Genomic DNA, 26,206 nt, shown 5'->3' with positions numbered 1-26,206 from the left:
GGAGAGGCGGAGCGGCCCGGACCGCGGGGACGTGCGGGGACGCGGAGCCGGCTGGTGGCGGCCTCCACGGCGGCACCGTCGCGGGCCCAGTGTAGGCCCCCGCCCTGCTCCCCGCTCTCGGTCGCCCCTCAGTGCCCGCCCTCGGCTCCGCCCGCGGCCGCCGCCGGCGCCGCCGCAGCCCCTCGCGCTAACGGTCGGCGACGGCCCGCGTGCGCCGCCCGCCGGGGGCTCGCGCCTGCCACGAGGGAGCGTCCGCGGCCCGCGCGTCCGCGTCCGCGTCGCGGAGCAGAGGTGAGCCCCCCGACCCGAGCCATGTGCCCCGGGCGGCGCGGGCGCGGCGCGGGTGGACGCCGCGCGATGGGCCCGCGTGGGAGTTGTTGGCCGGGGCCCCCGCGGGCGGGCGGGCGGGCGGGCGCGCGTGGGTCGCTCCGCTGCTCGCGTGCCCCTGGGCTCCGGGGCGGGCCGACCGCTTCCGAAAGGCGGTCTGTGCGGCGGGGACGCGGGGTCTGCCCCGCAGACAGCCTCCTCATTCCCTCGTCCGCCACTGTGGGCCGCGGGCGAGCCCCGCCGGGCTGCCCCGGCCCGCCTTCCCGGAGCCGGGACTGGAGAGCGAAGCGTTTCCAGCGGACGCTTCTGTCGCCGTGGTTGTCACCTCCGCTCTGCGTCAAATTTAGGGCTCATTTCTTAAGGATGTCTCTATTTTCTGCTTTATTTGCACATTGATGGCCGTGCTGCTCGGCTGGCCGCGGCCGCCCGCAGGCTGCGACAGGACGGGGACAGCGCCCGCCGCTGCGGCGGGGGCTCCTCTTTTTTGTTTTTGTTTTTTTTTGGCCGGTGAACACGAGGTCTGAACTTTCTGTATTTTGGCGACGGTGACGTCGCGCCCCCTTTCCCCTGCAGCGTTTCCGTTTGGGAGAGGCGGCCTCACTGCCCGCGCTCTGTCTCCACCAGCAGAGGTGGCATCCCAGGGTGCCCGGGGATCTTTTCTCCTCTTTCTTATCTTTCTGCCGTCTTATCTTTCTCAGTATTTTCACTTACACCAGGGGATCGGCTTGCTCTGATGTTGTTGGTGTTAAAAAAAAAAAAAAGAAAAAAAGAAAACCAAACCACAGGACCATTAAAAATTCATTTGCACACGACCTAAGGGTTTATTGGTTTGTTTGCCCAGATCCGGGGATGCCTACCTGTTAAAATGCAAAGCTCTCCAAAGTGAGACCCGCAGCTGTGCTGCCCGCACGCGGCCAGAGAGCTCGCTGTGCCAGGTTCGGCTGCACAGCTGGCATTGTTTCAGTGCGAAGAGAGGCCGTCCCTGTTGGTTCAGTGTGAAGAGCTGTTTCCAGGCGAAACTTTAAAGGCTCATGAAAGTGGCTGTGCTGTATGTGAAAGATCTCATCATTCTTGTGGGAGAGACACAACACCCACCCCTGGAAAGGCAACAGATTGCTCCTGTCATATCGCCGGGGCTGTGTTGGAGTGTACTTAAAGGATTATGATTGATAAGGCTGTCTTGCCAGCGAATGTTGACACAGGTGTGCATCGTTATCTTAATTAAGATCCCGAGAAAACGGTGTCTGTAAATGGTGACATAAGAAGGGCGGCATATATTTTTTTTTGTACAGTTTTGTTTTTGGAGATTTTTAATAGCACTTGAAGCCTGTCTTTGAGCTCCCAGGGTCTGTGAGCGCTCTGGCAACAGAAGTTTTCGAGAGGAATGATAGTTTAGCGTTAAGTGTTCTGGCATGCACCGAGACTACTTGTGGCTTCTTGGCAGTGCCTCGTGCCGGCTTTCTTTGTGCCCTACCTTTGTGGAATCATGGTGTCCAATTACGAAAGAAAAGCATAAAATAGAGCAGTGCATTAGTAAGTAAACATCTTATTAGTGTTCAGAATGAATCTGTAGAGAAAGGCGAGCTTAATGCGCAGAAACAGGAATAGAATAAAAAGGTAAACACAAGGCAAATTTATGTCACTTCATTTTTTTGAAAAAGAGAAACCGTCTCCTGGAATGTCTTAAGGATCTAAAATCACTTATTTCTCCCCTCATCAGGTACTTAGCTACAGTGTTTACAGAATGCCTTGTTTTTATTTCTAAAAACAGAGGGACATTTTTTATTTCTCCCAAAAGCATTGTTGTGTAAATTGCAGTGGCTGAGCCAAGTGAAGTTGGTACATTTAGCCCCTTGATGACTCAAGGATCTGAGTCACAACCTGGGTGACCTGGGACTGTCACCGTCCTCTACCCCAGCTTTTTGGATGCACAAACAATGACAAGACAGATGCTGTTGACTGTTGTACTCTCGGCTTACCCAGGCCCTGATGCCCTGTACCATAAGTCTTATATTAGCATTCCCACCCCCTCCTCGCAGCTTATGATTTCCTGGAAGCTGGGTGTCGATCATCAGTGTGTGGGTAAGATGTGTGGTTTTCCTTAATAGTAAAACTCGGCGCAGAGAGAGGAAATGAAAGTGGAGGAGCCGCACAGGCAGCTGATGCCAGAAGCCAGGTGTGGAGTCACAGTTCCTTCTTGACTCCGAGGCTAATTAGCTGGTTAGAATTACACGGTAAAGCGAAATCAAAGAAAGACTTATTTAGATTTGTTTGCTGACACTAAAACAAGAGCGTTAATTTTGAGATCGTCGCTGTGCCTCCAGTTCTGTCTCTGGCATCTGTGATCGCCATCCTCACGCTGTTATCCATGTGTATTTTCAGTTTTGATATGTTGTGTGAAAAGGCATGAAATAGGAACATGAACTAAGTACCTGTCACCTATTTGAGGCAACAAAAACAAATCATTATTAGTATATGATTACTTACACAGTCTGGAAATCTTGGAGCAAATTTAAATGTCCTTTGGTTGAGAACATGGAAAGAAACGAGGTGATATAATCCTGAGTGCGTTAAACACACCGCCGAGCTTCGGAACAGTGCTTTAACTCTACAGATCACATCCCTTTTCCGTGGTGGTGGCTCAGTCTGCAGGTTCTCTTCAATTTCTGCATTGTGTTGCCTCCTGTATTTTTTTAAGTATCTTTTTTGTTATATTTGTCAGCTGTTTTGTAGAGAACAATTTGCCTTAATAGAATAGCAGCGGTGCAGCTCTAAGGACATGTAAAAGCTGTAGTTTTTTTTTCCGTATTCAGTACTGACTCTGGGTTGCGTTCACAGCACTGCTCTGAAGTGTGCAAAAGAGGACTTACTTCTGAACAAATATGCAGAGCGGCAGTATAACTAAGCACCAATTTGGCTTGGTATATTAACTTAGATGCTTCAGAATTGAAAACCAGTATATTCTAATGCAGTTCAAGTTTAAGTCTTTATTAGTAAGGATGCGCTTAACATTTGTTCAAGAGAAGGGAATATAATTTTCCCCTGCAGTTGTCATTTATGTAATCCATTTTTCTAGCCTCTTCTCAGGCTAATGATATCCCTTATCTTGATACAGCTTTGACTTGTTTATTTGCCATAATATGGAATGATACCTTGGAGAAAATTAGATTAGATATTCACATCTGATATCCCAAAAGTATTACTATTCATCTGTGTTTCTTTAAACAGAATCATTTCCATTTTCTGTGCAGGTGATAAATACGATGCGTCCATAATACACACGGAGGTGCTCAGCTAAGTTCACTTCTGAACTGTGGGGTTGCTCCAGATGTTGGTGAAATCTGTCCTTACACATCCCAAGTCCCATCTGCAAGTGAGTGTCTGCCCCCGGTGGGTGTGTCGGCAGGTGGAATAACCCTGACACAGGCTTCTGGCCAGAGGGCGAAGTGCAGAGTGTGGAGGATGTCACTCAAGGCCTTTGATTATTAAAATGGTAATATTCGCTTTAAAGAAAGCTGCAGTAAATAGGGACACTTGATTTATGGATGACACAGAATAAGTTATTTATTTTTAGTTATCATTTATCCTGGAGTTACATTAAGTGATTTACCTTTTAACAATATCGATGGATAGTAAAATTTATAAACTTTGTGCTTTTCATAAAAAATCAAAACTAAGGTTATGCTATTTCATAGAAATAGACTTATTTAGGGAAATAATTCAATTATACTAAGTCACAGCTTTAAAATTCTTTTAATTCCCTTGTTCTTTTGAGAATGAATTCAGGGAGGGAGGAAGATTAGGGTAGGTGGTATCACTATGCTTTTAAAATTATATATATGAAATTTGCTCCCTTCATTTAAATTAAAAAAAAAAATTTAAAAAGAATGAACTTAGTGGGAGTATCACCTCCAGTATTGGGTGACAAGCTCTTTTAGTGACAAAGAGTATACAGGCCTATGCAAAACTTGTCATTTCTCATCAAATAGAGGCTGGCGAGAACAGGTGGATAGGAAAAGCCACGGGGAGGAACTCTTGCAGAATGCTGGCGTTGTCTCGTGGGCAGGTCCTGGCAGACCAAGGGCCCAGACTGTGACACAGAACATTTTGTTGAGTAAAAATGATGGTTGCGTGGCCAAAAAAGCAGCCGATTTTACAGAAGGCCACTGTGGGCAGCACGGCCTCCGGTAGAAGCGGTGCTCCGTGCGGGTGCCATGAGCCCCCCAGTGACGGTGCGCAGCGTGACTGGGTGTGCGAGTGTCTGAAGGCCTGTCCCTGCCTTCCTGCGCTGTGGTTGTAACTGCGGGAAGGCGGCCTCGGCTCCCACTGCCCTGCAGCATCCCCGAGAGCTGGAAGACATAGGAGAGAGGGCCAGAAACCCGGACGTGGACGCGGGGAGCAGCCTGCTTTCCCTTTGTTTGCCTTTAAGCTTAGTTTGTTGTTTTGTTTTTAAATCATGTGGAGAGTTGTTGAATTTGAAGTGGAAGAAGATCTGGGTTTTTGTTTTATTTTATTTGTTGGCCTACTAAGGATAAGTACAAGGAAAAGCTAAACATCTATGCAGATGGGTTGACGTTTCCATCTGCTGTCAGCCAAATTGATTATGAAGGTTCGTATTTCATACATGTTGAAAATATTCCAGTGTATTACAGCACTGGTGCTCCTTTTATGTAAAAGTAGATGTTTGTGGGAGAGGCCTCACTCTTGAAAACGTGAAGAAAAGATGTCCTTTTAGCAGTAATGGCTGATGGCTGATTAATTGAGAAGGTTGTAGTAAATGTTCTCTGGTGGAAATAGCTGGAGTGTGCCATTTTGAGAAATGCATTTGAGAAATCCAGGAATAAAATCAATGTAAGTGTTGATAATTAAATTGTGATTCCATGCAGGAAGGACGTGGTGGGAAGCTGAAGCTAACCAGTGTTGTTTCCTCTTTAAGAGCCTGCAGTCGCTAGCAAAGCTGCTGGGCCGGCTGTTGGAGCGGAAGGTTCTGGAGACAGCAGGTAACACTGTCTCTGCTGAGACCGCGCTCTGCTCCTCATGGGCCTGAGCCTTTGTGGCAAACCCCGCTTTGTCCTGCACACAGCGACTTCTTCCGTTTGAGTTGTGGAAAGGCCCTTATTTTCCTCTGCTAAGTTTTTGAGCCTGTTTGTCCCAGGGCTCGGAGCTGCTTTTGGAGAGCTGAGAGATGTCATGTGGGCGTACTCAGCACCCTTAAAATAGCCTCTCTCTGAGAAGGAGGGCCGAGCTGCCATCCTGCACAGCCACAGCGGCTGTCGTGCAGTGTGTGGTGGCTGGGCATGCAGTCCGCACGCTGTGGAACTGTCCTCATTCACCTCGCTTCCTTGTCACCTTCCGCCACCCCCCACCCCCCAGGGGGACATGTGTTCTCTGCCACAGCCACCAGCCACCAGCCACGGGGAAGCCTGGGCTGGCAGCGGGCTCCAGAGCTCGGCCAGGCGGTCACTGGGCCCAGCTTGGGGAGTTCTGGTGAGCCGGGCCGAGAGCGCTCTTGCTGGTTCAGGGCCTTCAGTCCCTTTGCCTTTTCCACATGGTCCTTCCCCCCCCAGAGGTCAGCTTGCTCCTCGCCCTGCAGCTGTTGCAGGCGTTCACGTGGAGTGCTGGACTGGGTGTTCTTCTGGATGACACATCTGTAATGTCCCTGGGAACTTTTTCATTTCCCAAAACCTAGTGCTCATGAGCGTGATGAATGGGTTTGATGTTCTGGAAGAACAAGCTGGGTTCCATTTGTGTCTGCCAGGGAGAATTCTGTCTTCTGATGGTGTATTGGCACGTTGAATATGCAGGTAAAATTAACAACAGCCAAAACTCCTTTGTAGAAGAGTAATTGCGATGTCTGTGAATGCATGTGCAGACTTCAGTTGTGTAATGAGATTTCTGTGTTCCTTTTAAAAAAAAATGTACTTTTCTAGTCATTAAGAATATCTGCCCCTGAACTATATCTGGGGAGGAATAGTAATACAAGAATGGAGGGCTTCATGATGTTTAATTACATAATTAGGAAATCGATAAAAACGTGGTAACAAAACTCAGTTTCTCCCATTAAAGGAACCAGCATACATTTGAAAACAAAAACGTTCAGGCAGAGCACTCTGTAAGTCCAGCAGTGTTTGGGAAATATACTAACCTCAGGGTCACCTGCTCATGCCTGTATAGCTCTGGGGAGGTTATAAGCAGCCGAGGAAGCCACTACAATGTAGAGCAGAAGAAGAGGGTGATAGCAGGAACAATTCAGTGTTGTGACTGTGACCAGCTTTCACCTCTGTGTACTTGACTTACCACTCTGGCTTTATAAATATCAGCGTATGTGGTCTTGACCTCTGGGATACCATGTTTTGTCTTTGTTACATAGAACTATGGGTTGTCTGCAAGCCAACTTATTTATTTTTTGTAATTTTTATTCTCTGTAGGGAACTTTTAAAATAAAAGGTTGACGTGACTTAGAGAGTAAAATTTCAGTCATGCCTCCGAACACAGACATGCGGCCTTGACTAATTGAGAACTGTGGAAGGGGGCAGGTAGAACCTTTTTCGGCTGAAACGCACTAATATGGCAGCCATGGAGAGCCCGTGTTTGTTAACATAATAGCGACGGCGTTTCTCCTCCTCCTCCTTGTGGTTTTGTCCAGCGCGATGTTCGGTGGCAGTTGCGCCGACTGCTAAGTGTTTAAATGATGACACCATTATGTGAAGTGGTTTTGAAATGAGAGACTCCAGCCAAGAATTACATCTGCTCCCATCTCCTTCAAATCATACTCTCTGGCAGTACAGATGATGATTGATTTGTTTGTGACAGATTGCAGGAAACAGTCATTGATTTTTCAATATTTTACCTTAAAATTATTTACAGTTGCAACCATGGGGAGGTATTTCCATGGGCTGTCAGCCCTGAAAGACTAGGATAATATTCCCTGCTCTCTGACAAGACAAATTACCTGTAATGAGTGCAGTAGCTGAAGGGTATACTTTTATTTTAAAATATGTCAATAACCCCAGTGACTAAACGAATATTGATTTAGCATAATGAAGCCTGAGTAATGTGAAAATGAGCTTTTTCAAGGGGCACGGTGGAGACGCTCTTTTCAGCTGGTGGTAGGAAGCTCCCCACTCTCCTCCTCTGGAGCCGGCACGAACGCAGTTTCCTAAGCGAGCGATCAGGAGCCACAGTGGTGTGTGTGATCACCACAGTCTAAATATTTTGCCCTTGCTGTGAGCGGTCTTTTCACGGCTTAGGAGGAGCCTCAGAATGTTCGTGGGAAATGCATACTGTGAAAAAAACTAGGCACAGGTTTCAGAAATCTTTTTGCACCAAAATGAGCTTACCTTTTCATTCCATTTTTTCCCTGAACTTTTTGAAGTACCTTCCAATTTGGAATTTTAATTTTAACCAGAATAGCTACTACTTTGTCTGGTGTTAGTTTTAACCAACTGAATATTTTTACAATTTCAGTACAGGTGTTTTTCATTGGGACCTCTGGTAATGAATATGAAAATGCTGTTAGCTGTGTGTACAGTTATTTGTGGATGAAGTCATAATCGTATTAAGACATTTCACATGGGTTATTGTTGTAGTTAATGTGTCCCATTTTATGGTAGAATAACTCTATTTCTGCACTTCCGATTGCTTTTAGTGGGAATAAAGATTAATTTTCTGACATGCTAATTTTTGAAACAGGGCATATTTTCAGTTTTGTCAGACACTCTCCCCTCTTTGTATGTATTCAGTTTTTTTTTTTATGAATTAAGGTCGCAGTATACAAGATCCTTCACAAAAGCATGACATGTAACAAACAGTGTGTACCTTTCTGTTTATGGTCTATAAGGTGACTGAAGATTTTATGCCTCAGTTAGCATTTCCATACCTAATTTAATAAGGAGCAAATAGGGTAAACAGTACGGACTATATATAGCAGAAAAGTAAGTATTTGAACAAGATGTCAAATTGACATTTCATGGGAACCTAACTCATTTTATGGTAACTAGTGGAAATAAAAACATTAAAATCCATAGGTAAAATCCCTTTAGAAATTAAAAATGAGTTCTGATATGCAGGAAATTCAGCTGACTCTTTGTGGGTGCTAGTTCTCTTGTAGCACAGCATTGGAGATTTTGAAATGAGATGGAAAATGTGAATATATTTTAAGGGAAACATAGGGTAAGCTGTAGGATGCAGAATAATCTTTTTTGTTTTCCTCCAGGAATTTTCCTAAGGGCGTGACACCGAGGATTTCTTGTCGCTTGTCTTAATTGTGTCCTGAAGTAAACTCGGTGCTTTGCAAAATATTGGACCTGTGCTTTGATAAGCCTTAGATTTCATTTCTGTATCCACCTCCTCACCCCAGTTCTTGCCCTTTTTCTATGAAAGGACTTTTGAAATGCAGAACTATAAGGCATATGCCATCACCATAAAGAAACCAGGAGCCCAAAGCCTTCAATCATTAATTCGGATGATAAAATGATTTCAGTATGATCAGTAGTGATCACAAAATATTTTAAAATTTGTAATTAATAATTATATGTATTTGGGATAGAGTGTAACATGCAGTATGTACACACAGTGTATACCGATTAAAATCGGGTAATCAGCACTTCCCCTTCTATGACTTGACTTTGTGTTTAGAGATTTGGAGCTTCGTTCTTCTGTTTGTTCATAAATATATGCTAGTTGACTGTGTACCATAGGCTCCCCATGTGCAATGTAACATAGAGTTGTGTTTTTTTTTAAGTTGATGTAATATCCTTAGAATTATTTATGTTCAGTCAAAAAAAGATATGAATTTTTTTCCTCAATAATTTTTTAAAATCACATTTTCTTCAGACAAACCTTGCTTAAGAAAATCCTATGTTGTTGGTTACTTTATTTTGTTGGAGTAAATAAAATATATAGTTAATACCTCATGACTCCATCATTTAGTTTGAACCTATGTGTTCATTTTACGGTATGTGTGGAAAACTATTTATATGGGTTAAATTTTAAAAAATACGTAGATAAAGCTTTTTCTGGTGAAGTTCTCCTTTGGATACTATGCCTTTCTCCATTGCTTTCCTGCTCCTGTTCTCCTTGGGGAGAAACCATGTAAAGTATTTTTAAATAACGCAAGTCGTTGCCTGGTTAAAACATTTGTTTTTGAAAAGGCTAAATACTCCCACTTTAAAATCTTTCTTGTATTTGTGTCATTTAAGATAAACCGTTCACTTTGATACGGTACTTACCAGTCTACTTAATTTTTTTCCATAATTCACTTGACTGTATTTCGTCTGACCTTCTATAATAACTTAATGAAAGAACAAATCAGCATATAATTCTATTTTCCCTCTGACCTCAGCTGGCTGTAGAATTGCACCACTACTTTTGGGGTGCAATTTGATAGTTTGTGGGGACTGCAGTTTACAAATGTTCAGTGAGTCGTGGCAAATGGGTGATCAAAAATGTTTTGAAGTAAGCAGTTAGAAGAAACACTTCACCCTTATTACTAAGTTATTAAAATGCCTCCTAAGGTAGCATTTTTAATTAGTGTACATAATTGATTAGTGATTTGTCTTCTCCCAAGCATGAAGCAGCATGGCAATGGTGAGTGTGATCAATGAAGTATAAGATCTCAGGGCTGATGGGGACAGTGGTCGTGAATGCTCATGACGGCTGAATGCTGTTTGTTTTTTCTTTTAGATTCAGCTGTCCATCTCTGAGGTTTCCTGTGATCTGTTTCAATCTAGCTGCAAAGGATGTGGAAGGATCAAGTACCCAGGTGGTTGAAACATGTTTTGAAGGTTCCTGTCCATAAACTATTCAATTTTTCCAATTAAAATCCTCAGTTGCCCTGAGGAAGAAGGTGAATCTCTTGTTGATCAGCAGTTTCTTGAAAATGCTTAATAGTGTAAAGTTATTACCAAGTATTTCCTGTTTTACTCAAGGTATAAGAAAAATAAAACAATTTATATGTTGACTTTTTCCCTAAAATGTCTTTATTAGATTGAATGTTTATAGCTAACAAAGAGGATTAAAAAAACCATTTTCTCCATCATAGTAATTCTGGCAATCACATATCATTAGAGCAGGTTTAAAACCACTTGCTACTATGGCTTTATTATATTTATGGGAGAAGAAAGACTAGAAGATTATGTGGATGTATATTTTAATTCTCTATATTAATCTTGTTGGAATAGACCATTTCTCCCTTAAACAGATCTGTTAGCTCAGTTCAGTTACAAGGAAAAGCCACCTTAACTTGGAAGAGCATTTGTTACGTGACTGAACATTTGCTGTATGTAAAGAAGGCTGACATGCAGTTCTGTCACCAAGTTCCAACATTTGGGTAGACTGAGTAATGACAGATGGGCTTGCAGTTAGGAATTCCTTCTTGTGGCCTTTGTAGCAGCTGTGGGGAGCCGGAAGGACTCCCGTGCGCAGGCAGGCCGGGGGCGGGGCGGGGGCCCCTGGTGTGAACACCCGGGAGGCATGTGTCTGACCCCCGCAGCCCCTCAGGAGGGAACCGGGGAGCTACCTGCGTGCTAAGGACACTTGTAGAAATTGCAAGAACATTTATTAGGCTAAAATATTTCCTTTTCCATTTTGATTTTTGATCAAACTGTGTTTTTGGATAACTGTAGGTTCACATCCAGCCGTACACAGTAAGACAGGTGCTCTCCTGACCCTTTACCCAGTTTCCTCCAGTAATGACATCTTCCCTGGCCACGGACGCTGATGCAGTCAAGGGAGGAAGCGTTTGTCCCTTTATAGCCACACCTACTGCCGTCCTCACCCCCACTCCGGGTAACCTCAGCTTCTCTGATCAATGGAATCACAGAGTGCAACCTTCTGGCCTGGCTTTTTCCACTCGGCGTCATTTCCCGGCATCCCTCTGGCGTGTGTCAGTGACCCCTTCTTGTGGGGAGCCTCTATGGCCTGGCCGTTCCACAGTTTGTTTACCCATTTGCCACTTGAGATTTAAGGCTTCTTTTAGCTTTTTGTTTTTTAAATTATTATTGTGACCAAAACTCTTAGAAATATTCATGTAGAGGGTTTTGTGTGTGAATTGTGGGTCATGTGCTAATTATATAGAATATTTCTTTGGAAAACAAGAATTGGTGCGGGGGAGGGCGGGGAGTGGGAGGCAAGGGGGGACATCTAGATTTTTGCAGTATTTTTGCTTTAGATTTGCTTATGATTTTAAAATATACACTATTTTAAATAATTTGTAGCCAGACATAAGAATATCTTCTTTTGAATAAGGATTTTTTTATTTGCTTTTTTATTTGTTTTCATTTCATTTGAAAGGCAGAAAGAAGCAGAGATACAGAGAGAGAACTTCAGCCTGCTGGTTCACTCCCCAAATACATCAGCAAGCGCAAGGCCAGGTGAAGCCCAGGTACCCGGAACTCAATCCAGGTCTCCCACTGGGGTAGAAGGGACCCAAATACTTGAGCTGTCACCTGTTACCTCCCAGTGTGCACATTAGCAGGGAGCTGGATCAGAGGTGGAGGCCTCCATGTGGGCGTCCGAGGCGGCATCGTAACTGCTGTGCCAAAAGCCTACCCCTAGATTCTGTTCTTACTTTAGGGAAACAACATTGGAAAAATTGGCTTTTTTTTTTTTTAGCAAAAACTTTCTATGGAAAGGAATAAAGATACATATATGAAGAGGGGCCTTCAATATATCTGATATGGAGAAAGACATCAGATACAAAAAGAGGCAAATTTACAGTGTGGTCTTTTTGGAATTGGGGTGGAATCTGGTCTTACTAGAATTCTGTGGGGGATCAAAGGGACATGTCACTGCCCGAAAGTATATTTAACATCTTCCTCGTCAGAAATGAGGCATAGAGTTTTAAAAGAGTAATTTGTGAATTTAATATGGCGGTTTGAATGAAAAACAAGTGGGTACGCTTTCTCGTGAAACTGGGAAGAGTCCATGTATGCATGTGTGTGTGTGTGTGTGTGTAGAATGTGTTTTCACCTTTTTATATTTGATAAGAAGGAATATTTTATTATATTTGATAAGAAGGAATAAGATATTTTATGCTTTGCTGTTGTCTTGAATGTGAATCTATAAAACTAATGCTTTTTTAAAAATTTATTTTTGGTTTAAAGTAGCAAAAAACAACTTTTGAAGGGACTTCCAGATTAAAATGAGACAGTGACATATAGATTAAAAAGTTAAATGAGAATACATTTGTAAAGTTACGCAGAGTTAATAGCTTTATTAAGAAGCTATTTTGAGCAAACTAAAAAAAATACAAATATGCCTGTGAGTTCTGTTAGAAGCTCCAAGGTTGTAGGCGAGATCGGAGAGCAACTGTGGGCAGCGCGCATAGGGAGCTTTGACACTGCCGAGGCCCCTTCCACTCGGAGGACAGAGGCCGTGAGTTCCTGTCAGTTTCTTTGCATTTATACATATCATAGATTTTTGTTAAAGGGGTTATAAATGACAAAAATAAAATACTCATGAGTTTCTATGTAATAATATTTTATTGCAATATCCCAGCTATCTGGTGTTGCCAATGACAGGACCAAAATGTGTTTCATCAAAGGGCTGTTTAAGGCCAGGAACTTCAAAGCTGTGCATATACATAATGGCAAAGCATCCTGCCAGCATCTTGTAATGCTGTTTAGGTAGCAGTTAAAAAATAAAAAAAATATGGTATCATTTTAGACACTTTAAAATTTTACAAATACAATCTATCATAGGTTGGTCACCTCTAGACTTCCTGACTGTAGTGATGGCTGTGATGTCTGGGTATTATTTTAAAATATCGGCCGGCGCCGCAGCTCACTAGGCTAATCCTCCGCCTTGCGGCGCTGGCACACCAGGTTCTAGTCCCGGTCGGGGCACCGATCCTGTCCCGGTTGCCCCTCTTCCAGGCCAGCTCTCTACTGTGGCCAGGGAGTGCAGTGGAGGATGGCCCAAGTCCTTGGGCCCTGCACCCCATGGGAGACCAGGAGAAGCACCTGGCTCCTGCCATCGGATCAGCGTGGTACGCCAGCTGCAGCGTGCTACCGCAGCGGCCATTGGAGGGTAAACCAACGGCAAAAGGAAGACCTTTCTCTCTGTCTCTCTCTCTCTCATTGTCCACTCTGCCTGTCAAAAAAAAAAAAAAAACAGGCACTTTATAATTTTGTCTATAATTGTTGACATATTTTCTTCACAAAATGGTTTTGGAGCATCTTAGTGCTAAGTTATTTTAACCATGTGCCATCTTTAAATTCGACGTCATAGATGTTCTCAAGTGTGAGTGGTAAGACACGCTGCCAGGCGGCTTTGTTTTTTTTCCAGGAGCCTCTTTATTCCAACTTCTTCCATACTCAGTGCCTAAAAACAGCAGAGTGGGAGGAGATGTTCTGCTGCTGGGGAGCCAGTCCCGGGAAGCTGAGCCAGCTTGTTAGTAAGTGAGCGTGAGTGTTCAGGCTTCTCTTCCGACCCCAGAGCAAGTGCCGCCGTCTCAGAGGCGCTGGCCCAACTTCTGGAAGTTCACTTTGCAGGTGCTTGTATCACAGCCCTATTCTTAGTCATATTTTATTCTCTACGTGTCAGAAGCAGATGTCTACTTGCCATTTGCCCATGTCATGCAAACACTGTGGCACCAAATATGGACACAAGGAGCAAGCCTCGGCGTGTTAGTCTCAGAACTGGATTTTAGCCAAGAGAATGTCCCACGTAGTCGTGGTTACTCTCGTGTCGCTGCTATGTTTTGTCATTGTAATAAATCCATAAATAAATTCCCTGATTCAGCAAAGTGGTTTTGGGCTCCAGCCAGGAGGTAACATGGTAAGCAGCGTGCTGCCTTTCCCCGTGGGGCATGGGGCTTAGCATGACCGAGGAGACAGAGCCATGAACAGAGCATGTCACGCATGTGATGATAACAGGGGGAGTTCAGGTGCCATGGCAGTCACTCACTGAGCCTGATGGAGGAGAGGCTAGGTCCAGGGACGCTTCTCGGAAGGATAGTCGTGGGGTCGAGGCCTGGCAGGCAGAAGGCTCCAGGCAGAGGGAGCCCAGAGCAGATGCAAGGAACAGTGTCGCCCTGGGAGCCTGGGAGTGGCCCAGCCTGCGAGGAGCAGCAGGAGGTCCGCGGAGACAGGAAAGAGCTTTTCCTGTGCCTGGTGGGGGCACTTGAGGTCGGCCTGCACCTGAGCGGCTCTGCTTTTGCAGATAGCAGTGCGGCCATGGTCACGGGGTTTGGAGGGGCACCCGGGAGAAGCTGGGCTGGAGAGAACTGTACCTGCTCTGTGTGCGCTGAGCACTTGGTCTTCAGGTGGCTCGTGGGACGGCCGCGGGGTTTGGAAGTTGCCGCGTGCTCTTTGATGCTGGCGGACTTTCTCAGGACATGCGTTTTCCTTCATTTCTTTCACGCTGTGTCTTGCTAAGCAATGCCGGGGTCACCGCCTGTGGAAGGCAAGGCTGGAGCCAGGCCGTTGGCTGTTACTGGGCAGAGTTTGTTCTGAAACAAGTGAAAAGGAAGGCAGGAGAAAGGCGGCTCCTGGCTCTAGCTGTCCCCAGCTGAGGGTAGGACATGTCAGCTGTGCCCAGAGGCGGAAAGATACAAGGGGGAAGCGTCGCCGAGCACAGGAGATCTTCGTTTTCAGGAGCTCCGTGCCTTCAGAGCGCAGCGTGGGCTCAAGTGACTCGTTCGTCTTCAGGTGTTCACCTCCGTGGCTTCATCTCGGTCTCACCTCCACCAGCGGTCGTTCCAGAAACACTTGGTACTTCCTGGGTGCTGGAGCGGAGCCACGGGCCGTCCCTCACACAGGTTACAGTCTGGCTGGCGGACGGTACAGCCCCGAGGGAGCTTTTGGATTTTGTTCCTGTCTGTGTATGCTTAATATGATTAAGCTGGCCTGAGGACGACTTGTGTCCAGTCTTAGAATAAGGAGCATTTGTCCTCCAGAGGGCACTGCCATGTTCCCAGGTGTAGGAGAAACAGGAAGCAGGGGCGGGCCAGGCTGCTGTGGCTTCTGCCTGTCGGAGCTCCTGCGGAGCCAGCTGGGCATGGGGAACAGGGACTGCGGAGCGCAGCCAGACTAAGGAACCAGGGCTTTGCTCAACAGGGTGAGCGTGGGAAAGCTACAGACGGCACACGCAGGTCTTAGAGTTAGGTGGAGGGGGTGGGGGTGGGGGGGACCTGGTACTCTTTGGAAATGTTTGCTTCCACTGCCTTGAAATCCACTGAGAAGCTGAACTAAAAGAAGCTTTTAACTGTGAAAACCAAAGGAGACAATTTGTGGAGCACACCACAGAGCAGTGTCCCTGGGTCTGTTGTGTGCCCAGGCGTACCTCTGTCCTGGTTTTTCAGAGAAATGGCGAGCCTGTCTCCTGTCCAGCTGAGCACCTTTTTCCCTTTTCTCCTGATTTCTTACCTCTGTTCTATATCTGAGCATTCTCCCCCTTCACGGACTTTCTTTCCTCGGTTGCTCCATCCTACAATATCCCCTCTAGACCCCTTCTCTCCTTTTCTGCCCCGCTCAGAACGCTTTGCCTGCCTCACTGCTGAGCTCGTGGAAGCTGCGTTTGCAGCGATGCGTTTCCACATCAGATCTCACCACTGGTTCTCCTTCGTCCCCAGGCCCCTGGGAGTCCTGGGTATCTGAAGGCCCCATTGCCGACTGAGGTGGTTTGCGGTTGTGTGCATGGCAGAGTGTCCTAGCTTCTGAGATGCCACTGTGCCTGGGCTCCACCTGGGCCCTGACTGTCGCTTATGCTGGCCACGCCCTTGTGTGCCCCTGGACATGGTGCTCTGCAGGTGCCGCCCTCACCTCCCCGATCCCTGCAGAGCCTGCTCCTTTCTCTGCCCTCCTCCAGTTCTGATCTTGGTCCATGGCATTGCTTCTGCCTCAGTTTCCCAGTCGGTCAGTTTGGGTCAGTTCTATCTCCTAAAGCCTTTCGAAGCTTACTCATACCTTTGTCTGTTTCCACTATCACAGACACTTGGACAGATAGCCGGGGGGACACCGAGCTGTGAACTCAAGGCCTCTACCCACAGTGGCTCTTCAGTGGGGTCCGTGGACTGACAGCCTGCAGACTTCTTCTGAGTGGACTCTCTAAAGCAGCTGTAGTCTTCAGCAAAGCCAAGCAGAGGTGCAGAAATTTCCCAGAATACCCCAGCTCCCCTGCATGCGAAGCCTCTCCCCTTATCAGCCTCCCCACCAGAGTGGCACATTTGTCACAGTGATGAACCTGCACTGACAACGTCACTATCACCCCAAGTCCACGGTGTGCGCTGGGGTCACTCTTGTTGTGCACACACTCTGTGGGGCTAGACAAATGGGCAGTGATGTGCACCTACCATTATAGTGCCATGCCCTAAAACTCTTCTCCGGTCTGCCTGTGCTTCCCGCCCACTCCCTCACTCCTGGCAACTACTGATCTTTGCATTCTGTAGTTCCTCTTCCAGAACGTCATTGAGTGGGAACCTCGTACTGCACGCAGCCTTTTCAGATTGGCTTCTTCACTTAGTGACATGCATTGTTTGCTCTGTGTCCTTCTATGACTTGATAAACTAACTTCCTCCCGGTGCTGGATAAGGTTCCATCTCTGGATGTACCATAGTTTTCTGTTCATTCCCCTGCCTAAGGACATCTTGATCGTTTCCGCATTTTGGCATTGATGATTAAAGCTATAAGAAACATCTGTCTATGGGACCAGCGCTGTGGCATAGTAGGTTAGGCCTCTGCCTGTGGTGCCAGCATCCCATATGGGCACCAGTCCATGTCCAACTGCCCCTCTTCCAATCCAGCTCTCTGCTAATGCACCTGGGAAAGCAGCAGAGAATGGCTCAAGTGCTTAGGCCCCTGCACCTACATGAGAGACCCAGAAAAAGCTACTGGCTCCCAGCTTTGGATTGGCTCAGCTCTGGCTGTTGTGGCCATTTGGGGAGTGAGCCAACAAATGGAAGACCTCTCTGTAACTCTTCCTCTCAAATAAATAAATAAATAAATATTTTTAAAAATCTGTCTACAGGTTTTTTTTTTTTAAGATTTATTTTTCTTTTTATTTGAAAGGCAGAGTTACAGAGAGAGAGAGAGGGAAAGACAGAGAGAAAGGGATCTTCCATCTGCTGGTTTACTCCCCAGATGGCTACAACAGCCAGGGCTGGGCAAGGCCAAAGACAAGAGCTAGGAGCTGCTTCTGGGTCTCCCATGTCAGTGCAGGGGCCCAAGCACTTGGGCCATTCTCTGCTGCTTTCCCAGTTGCATTAGCAGCGAGCTGGGTTGGAAGTGGAGCAGCTGGGACTGGATGAACCGGTATCCACAGGGGATACTGACCTGCACTGGCTTCCGTATGGGATGCTGGCGTTGCAGGCCGCAGCTTAATCCACTACACCACAACATCGGCCCCTGTCTGCAGATTTCTGTGTGGATGTAACTTTTCAGCCTCTTTGGGTAAATACCAGAGTATGAGTGGAAGTCAAACATTGAATGGATATGTAGTTTTGTTAGGGGCTGCTGAACTCTCAATGGCTGCACCATTTTGTGTTTGCAACAGCAATGAAGGAGAGTTCCTGTTGCTCCACATCCTTTTCAGCATTTGATGTTGTCAAGTGTTCTGGCTTTTGACTGTTTTTAAGAGTGGAATCTCTTGTTTTAATTTGCATTTCCCTAAAGACCTGTAATATCTTTTAATATACTATTTTCCTATTCTTTCCAAAATAAATTATTTTTTTAGCCAGGAAAATTTCTTTTTTTTTTTTTTAAGATTTACTTATTTATTTGAAAGAATTACAGAGAGACAGAGAGTAATCTTCTGTCCACTGCTTCACTCTCCAAATGGCCACAATGACTAGAGCTGGGCTGGTCTGAATCCAGTAGCCAGGAGCTTCTTCTGGATCTCCTTTGTGGGTGCAGGAGCCCAAGAAATTGGGCCATCTTCTGCTACTTTCTCAGGCCATTAGCAGGGAGCTAGATTGGAAGTGGAACAGCTGTGACCTGAACCAGCACCCGTATGGAATGCTAGCACTGCAGGTGGTGGCTTAACCTGTTATACCACAATGCTGCCCCCCCCCCCCCAGATTTTATTTTATGATGAGCACTTAACATGAGCTCTGAACTCTTAATTTTAAAATGCACAACATGGCATTGTTAACAGTAGAGACAATATTGTATAAAAAATCTCTAGAACTTGGTCATCTTGGGTAATTGAGACTTGATGCTCAGTGGTTAGCAATTCCTCATTCTCCCTCCCTCTAGCACTGGCCACCACAATTCTCTCTGAGTCTGTGATTTTGAGTATTTTAGGAACCTCACATAATTGGGATCATACAGTATTTGTCCTTCCGTGACTACCTTATTTCACTTAGCATAATGTCCTCCAGGTTCATGCAGGGTTTAGCATGTGCCAGAATTTCCTATTTAGGTTGAGTGATATGCCACTGTATGTGAATATCCCATTTTAATCCATTCAGCTGTATGTGACACATCTTGACTATTGTGACTTGTGCTGCGTTGAAGTGCTGTTATCCTTTGGAAATCTTGGTTTCAATTCGGTAGGATAAATACCCAGAAGTGGAATTGCTGTGTCAGTTTTTCAGGAATCTCCATACTTTTTTCCATACCATTTTGCATTCCCATCAACAATGTACAAGGTTTCCAATTATTTTTCTTTTTTAAAATTTTTATGTATTTACTTGAGAAACAGAGTTGCATATAGAGAAAGGGAAAGACAGAGAGAAAGGTCTTCCGTCTGCTGGTTCATTCCCCCAAATGGCTGCAAGGGCTGGAGCGGTGCCAATCTGAAGCCAGGAACTTCCTCCGGGTCTCCCACATGGGTGCAGAGGCCCAAGCATTTGGGCCATCTTCCACTGCTTTCCCAAGCCATAGCAGAGAACAGGATTGGAAGAGGAGCAGCCAGGACTAGAACCGGCACCCATATAGAATGCTGGTGCTACAAGTGAAGGTTTTAGCCCACTACGCCACAGCGCCAGCCCCCCAATTGTTTTATTAAAGATTTGTTTATTTATTTATTTGAAAGAAAGTTAGAGAGAGGAGAGGCAGAGACAGATCTTTCATCTGCTGGTTCACTCCCCAAATGACTGCAATGGGCAGGGCAGGACCAGGCCTAAACCAGGAGCCAGGAGCTTCATCCAGTTTTTCATGTGAGTACAGAGGCCCAAACACTTAGGCCATCTTCTGATGCTTTCCTAAGTGCATTAGCAGGGAGCTGGATTGGAAGTGGAGCAGCCGGACTTGAACTATGTCCATAGAGGATGCTGGCACTGCAGGCCGGGGCTTAACCTGCTGTGCCACAGCGTCGGCCCCCAAGGTTTTCAGTTCCTTCTTTTCCTCACCAACACTTGTCATTTAGGTATTTTTGAAATAGCTTTCCTAACAGATATGAGGTGATATTTCTTTGTGGTTTAGAGTTTTGTTCCTTTGATGGTTATTGGTATTGAACATCGTTTCAAATACATGTTGGCCATTTGTTGTTTTCTTTGGAAAAATGTCTATTCAATTCTGTAGCCAGTTTTTAAAAGTGGTTATTTTAATTTTTGAGAGACAGAGAGCTCCCATCCACTGGCCCATTCCCTGAATGCCCAGGATGGCTGAGGATGAACCAAGCCAAAGCTGAGATCCCAGAACCGAATCCAGGTCACCTGCTGCCTCCCCAGTGTGTGCACTAGCAGGAAGCTGCCGTCAGGAGCAGAGCTGGGACGTGACCCTGGCGCTCTGGTCGGGGATTCTGGGTGTCCTGAGCGGTGTCTTAGCTGCTGGCAACACCACTCCTAGTCCACTTTTTTACTAGCTAATTTGTTCTTGTTTTTGTTTCTGTTTGCTATATAGCTGTAGGAGTTCCTTACATATTTCTGACGTTCACCTCTATGTAACATATGGCATATAGATATCTCCTCCCACTTTCTGTGCTGTTTTTTTCACTCTTGATTATTATAAAGAACCCTCTTCAGTTTAATAGTCTCATTGTCTAGTTTTGCTGCCTTTCGGTGTCTTCTGTGCAATTGTCGCTGAGACAGTGTCACACAGCTTCCCCCACGTGTTCTCCTAGGAGCTTTAGAGGTCCAAGTCTTACATTTAAGTCTCTACTCCTTTTGAGTTAATCTTTGTTTATGGTGTCATCCTAAGGCCCATATTTTATTCTTTTTCACGTGGATATCCAACACCATTGTCGAAGAGACTATCCTTTACTCATTGTGTGTTCTTGGTGTCTTGTTAAATGTTAGAATATTAGTTGACTCTATTGGCATGATTTGTGTCTGTGTATTTTCTTTGATAAAGTGTCTGTTAATACCTTTGACCCTTTTTTTAAATTGGAGTGCTTATTTTTTTTTTTTGCATTTCAGGACTTCTTTGTTTATTTTAGTTAATAGTCCTTTGTTGTTTGCTCTTCTGGGCCTTTTGGTCTCATATAAAGACCAAATTTGTCATTATTAATAAAATAGCCTACTGGGATTTTGATTGAGATTATGTTGAATCTCTCAATCAAGTTAGGAACAGCTGACATCTGGATGATATTACATCTTCCTATCCATGGTCATGGAATATCTCTCCATTTTTTTCATCAGGGTTTTATATCTTCCCTCATATAGATCTTGTATATAGTTTGTATATCTTTGTATATAGAGATTATACCTAAGTATTTTATTTTGGGGGGGAATTGTGTTTTCAATTCCAAATTTTACTTGTTTATTGTTGGTATGTAGGAAAGCAATTGAATTTTGTGTATTAACCTTATATCCCACTACCTACCTTGCTATAATTTTTGTTATTTTTATACTTATTCTTTTTTATGCTTACTTTGGATTTAATTTGCTCTTATTTTTCTAGCTTCTTAAGGTAGAAATTTGGGTTATTTCTTTTAAATATATATTTTCCAATATATGTATTCAATGCTATACATTTTTCTCTAAGCACTGCTTTCTTTGCATTCTACATTTTTTAAAAGATTTATTTATTTGAAAGGCAGAATTACAGACACAGAAAGGGAGAGACAGAGAGAGGTCTTCCATCCACTGGTTCACTCCTCAAATGGCTGTGACAGCCTGAGCTGGGCCGATCCAGAACCAGGAGCCAGGATCATCTTCTGCGTCTCCCATGGGGTTGCAGGGGCCCAAGGACTTGGGCCGTCTTCCACTGCTTTCCCAGGCCATAAAAAGAGAGCTGGATCAGAAGAGGAGCATCCAGACACAAACTGGCACCCATGTGGGATGCCGCCCCATAGGTGAAAGTTTAGCCTATGACACCACAGCGCTGACCCCTTGCTTTCTACAGTTTTTATAAGCTATGTTTTTATTTTCATTTAGTTCAAAATATTTTAAAGTTTTCCTTATATTTCTTCTTTGACCCATGTTTTATCTAGAAATGCATTGTTTAATGTCCAAGTATTTGAGAAGTTTCTAGATATGTTTCTTTTTTTGACAAGCAGAGTGGATAGTGAGAGAGAGAGGAGAGACAGAGAGAAAGGTCTTCCTTTTTGCCGTTGGTTCACCCTCCAATGGCCGCTGCAGCCAGCGCATTGTGCTGATCCGAAGCCAGGAGCCAGGTGCTTCTCCTGGTCTCCCATGCGGGTGCAGGGCCCAAGCACTTGGGCCATCCTCCACTGCCTTCCCGGGCCATAGCAGAGAGCTGGCCTGGAAGAGGGGCAACCGGGATAGAATCCAGCGCCCCAACCGGGACTAGAACCCGATGTGCCGGTGCCGCAAGGTGGAGGATTAGCCTGTTAAGCCACGGCGCTGGCCTTAGATATGTTTCTGTTAATGATTTCTAGTTTAATCCATTGTGTTCTGAGAGCAAATTCTGTATTATTAAGGTGTGTGTTATGGCCCAGAGTGTTTCTGTCCTGATGAATGTCCCATGGCCGCGTGAGAAGGACGTATGTTCTGCTGGTGTTAGGTGGTCTATAGATGCCTGTATTCTGTTGATTAATGGTGGTGTTGAGTTGTCCTAACTAATTTTATGCCTGCTGGATCCATATATTTGTGAGAGAGAGAGAGCTATTGAAGTCTGTAAGAGACTTCATGTCAGCTGTGAGAGTAGATTCCTCTATTTCTCCTTGCAGTCTGTCAGTTTTCACCTCACATTTTTTTTAAAAAAGATTTATTTATTTATTTGAAAAGCAGAGTGACAGAGAAGCAAAGGCAGAGAGAAAGAGAGGTCTTCCATCCACGGATTCATTCCCCAAATGGCTGCAACAGCCAGAGCTGGGCTGATCTGAAGCCAGGAGCCAGGAGCTTCTTCCAGGTCTCCCAGGAGGGTGCAGGGGCCTAAGGACTTGAGCCACCTTCTACTGCTTTCCAAGGCCATGGCAGAGAATTGGCTTGGAAGTGGAGCAGCTGGGACTTAAACTGGTGCCTATATGGGGTGCCAGCACTACAGGCAGTGGCTTTACCTGCTATGCCACAGCACCGGCCCCCAGCTCACATAGTTTTGATACTGTTTGTTAAACACATACATGTTAAAGATTATTATGTCTTCTTGGAGAACTGACTCCTTTGTGTAATGTTTCTCTCTATAACTTTCTCTGAAATCTACTACATCTGAAACTAATATAGCTACATCTGCTTTCTTTTGATTAGTGTTAGCATGGTATATTTTTATCTATCCATTTATTTTATTGAAGAGACAGAGCTTCTATCCGCTGATTCACCCCCAAATACCCACAATGGCTACCAACTGGGCCAAAGCCATGAGCTAGCCAGCCTGGAAACTGAAGTCCACAGACAGTGTCTGGCAGCCCATGACAAACTGAATGTGGAAAACACGAGACGCTTTTAGAGACTTAGAGAGCAATTTCACATTCTTGTTACCCACATGTATCTTCTGTATTTCCTAAGACAGCACACCACACCAGCAACACATAGCCGGTCTTCCACTGCAGATAGGAGAAGCATGGAATCAATGGTCAACAAAATGAGGATTTGGGGTGGGGACTATACCAAGCTGGGTGGGGGAAACAGAGAAAAGGCTACTGATGGCTGGGGGGTGCAGGGGAGTAGCTTTCCAAGGGTTCCTAACCCCACGGAGAGAACATCTACAGCAGGGGTCAGCCAACTTTCTCTGCCAAGAACCAGAGAGTATTTGGGCTTTGTGGGCCAGAGATCTCTGTCACAGCTGCTTTGTCATCGCAGTGCAAAATCCGTCGTAGACAAGTGGGCACAACTGCCTGCCTGTGAATCTTTCAAGAAAGTGTTCCAGCAGCAGTCAGGAAACAGGCTCAGGCTGCCTTCACGTCGCTGACATGCGCTCGCAAGGAGAGAGAATGTCCTCTCCTTCGTTCTCTAAGCGGGCTCTTGGGGGCCTTGCTGGGTTTCCCTGTAGACTTTCTAAACCCCAGTTCTCTTCTCCCCCAGAAATATAAAGTGAATAATTTGCCTGTACGTGCTGATCAGTTGGTGCAACTTGAAATAGCCTTCCCCAGTGGAGTGCAAGGTGTGTAGCCCATCCCAAGCATACTTTAAATGTTCATCAAATCTTCAACCCTGACCTTTATGAAACAGCGCGGAAGTTTCTTGCTAGTAAACTCTGCCGTGATGTGACTCTGTAATGTCAGCACGTGTTTTGATGGGCCGTGGGTGTCTGGAGCCTGGAGAGGAGAGGTTGGCTGGTCCCAAACTGGCAGAAGGCCTGATGCTTACAAGATGTGCGTGTCCATGCTGTCCATCCTCGCGATTCAGAGACCACCGGGGGACATGCAGACTTTGATACCTAACCGTACAGCACATCAGCTAAGCCGGTAGGCACTGAAGGCAGACATGCATGCCTGTTTCTGTGGCAGTATCATCTATTAGAATGGCCATGTACATTTATCAACGTAAAACAATGGTGTCACTAAAACCCTGCCATGGCCAGTATCAGGGAAACGGGTGAAGAAAGTCTGCTAACAATATGGATAGCTCTTTGTCACCGCTCTCTGTCCCCAGGGGGCTCATCCTTCACTTTTTCCCCAAGGCCACAAATCAGGATAGCCTTTGTTGGCCTGGCTGAATGTGATCACCTAGTAGGAAAGCTGTGACTCTGACGTGCTGGTGCTGCTCTGAGTGTCTTCCCGGTAGCCAGTCTTGTATTCTGAAAGGAAAGCCAAACAGGACAATGTCCACCCAGCAGCCCGTGCTCAGGGGCAGGGGCAGAGCGCGCGTAACAGCATTTGGCAGGTTGCTCTCCTTCAAATTTCCAGTTCTTCTCTTTGACTTTGTTATATTTTGTCTCTAATGACCCCCAAGAAAAGTTGATGTAATTCTTGAACTCATTTCTCGTTTGTCTGACAGCCAAACAACTTGTAAATTGTGTTTCAGTTCAACCTGCTATGTCTTTATGATGCACAGTTGAAAACAGGAGGTGTGGAATACTACTGGCTCCCCCAGTTGTGTGCGTCAGGTTTGTTCCCCTGCACTCACTTCTCATGAGTGCAGTGTGTGTAAGTTAGCACTTTTATGTCTCTTTTCTCAGCCCTTATCTTTGGACATTGAGTTTTTCATTTTGAATAAATTTATTTTCAATTTTGAAGAGCATGAGTTTATCTTAGTTCATTCGAATGTTATGTACTTTTATGCTGAATTGTTTACTATGGGTTTGGTTATTGGCCTATTTTATTTGTCATTTTATGGAATACATATTTTCAGTGGAGACGCTTAGGCTAAGCTATATTTATTTATACCACAGTACATTAACCATAAAACTATCTAACTACAGTAAAACCACAATAATCTGGAACCCTTAGGGAGTGGGTTATTGAGGATAGCCAAGTTTTAAGAAGTAGCATTAACTCTTTGTGATGGCAGTGTTTCCAACGCGTGTCTTGTCTTTCCTTTTTATCCCGCATACGATATGCTGAGTCTCATTCAGTTGTGATAGGAAGACTACTCATCAGTGAGGACTGAACCGTGTACCTCAGTTCTCGTCGAAGGACTCAGGCTTTTTGTTTTGCTTCGCCTTGTTTTAGTTTAGGTTTGGCTTTCGTGTGCTTTGTGTTCAGTTCTAGTTCACGTTGGCATTTCCTAACATTTCTGTTTCTTCCGTTGTTGCCAGCTCTATTTCTCACTGGCCCTACCTGTAGGGCTCCCTCTACCCTTCAGATGGCTGCCTTTACGCGTCTGTGGACTTGGAGACCAGGTAAAGGAGCTCGGTAGAAGAGAGCCAGCGTGAGAAAGGGCTTCCGGAGCCTTCTGGGGGCCAGATGTGCGCTGTGCACCAACTTGCCAGCCGTTCTTGTCTCTGAGAAGCCTTCCTCACCAGCACGTCCGTTCTCTGTGTGCCGAGATGGGGAGATCCGCTCTGCCTCTTCCCCTCAACATTCCTCTGCACTGCTTGGCACTTCACCCGGCTAATCCTGGCCAGGCTGGGGTAGCCGAGGGCCTTGAAGGTGAGGCCTAATGGAGCTAGTTGCACACACCTTAGAATAGAGAAGCAGGTAGGAAGCAGGCCTCATTTTAAGTTAACTGTTTGTTACAGAATGCCCGTATTATGATAACATCTTGCTAATGCCCCTTCTCTTCTTTATCCTATTAATTCTTTTTCCTTTTTAAATTAATAAGCCTTAAACACATGTTCATGTGGCTTGTAATTTACTGGAATTAAAACTAACGCTTAATGGCCGGCACCGCGGCTCAATAGGCTAATCCTCCGCCTTGCAGCGCTGGCACACCGGATTCTAGTCCTGGTCGGGGCGCCAGATTCTGTCCCAGTTGCCCCTCTTCCAGGCCAGCCCTCTGCTGTGGCCTGGGAGTGCAGTGGAGGATGGCCGAAGTGCTTGGGCCCTGCACCCACATGGGAGACCAGGAGAAGCACCTGACTCCTGGCTTCGGATCAACACGATGCGCCAGCCGCAGCATGCCGGCCACGGTGGCCATTGGAGGGTGAAGCAACAGCAAAAGAAGACCTTTCTCTCTGTCTCTCACTGTCCACTCTGCCTGTCAAAAAACAAACAA

The 26,206-nt window shown here is 45.6% G+C and overlaps 1 long non-coding RNA gene across 9 annotated transcripts; it reads left to right on the top strand.

Moving 5' to 3' along the window:
- The first annotated feature begins 203 nt into the window (after positions 1 to 203).
- On the top strand, positions 204 to 26,206 carry LOC133748803 (uncharacterized). 9 transcript variants are annotated; one of them, XR_009864497.1, is made up of 8 exons: positions 206 to 291; positions 2,819 to 2,979; positions 3,579 to 3,700; positions 5,214 to 5,327; positions 10,012 to 10,174; positions 11,620 to 11,710; positions 22,403 to 24,656; positions 25,308 to 26,206. It is a non-coding gene; the product is annotated as an uncharacterized LOC133748803 (long non-coding RNA). The 9 variants fall into 9 exon arrangements; XR_009864493.1 differs by having other exon boundaries at positions 22,403 to 24,696; XR_009864499.1 differs by lacking the exon at positions 25,308 to 26,206 and having other exon boundaries at positions 22,403 to 23,711; positions 23,833 to 25,301.

The sequence above is a fragment of the Lepus europaeus genome, chromosome 19 (assembly GCF_033115175.1).
Source record: "Lepus europaeus isolate LE1 chromosome 19, mLepTim1.pri, whole genome shotgun sequence".
NCBI lineage: Eukaryota > Metazoa > Chordata > Mammalia > Lagomorpha > Leporidae > Lepus > Lepus europaeus.
The sequence above is the reverse complement of the archived record's forward strand: the minus strand, read 5'-3'. Positions and strand labels throughout refer to the sequence as shown.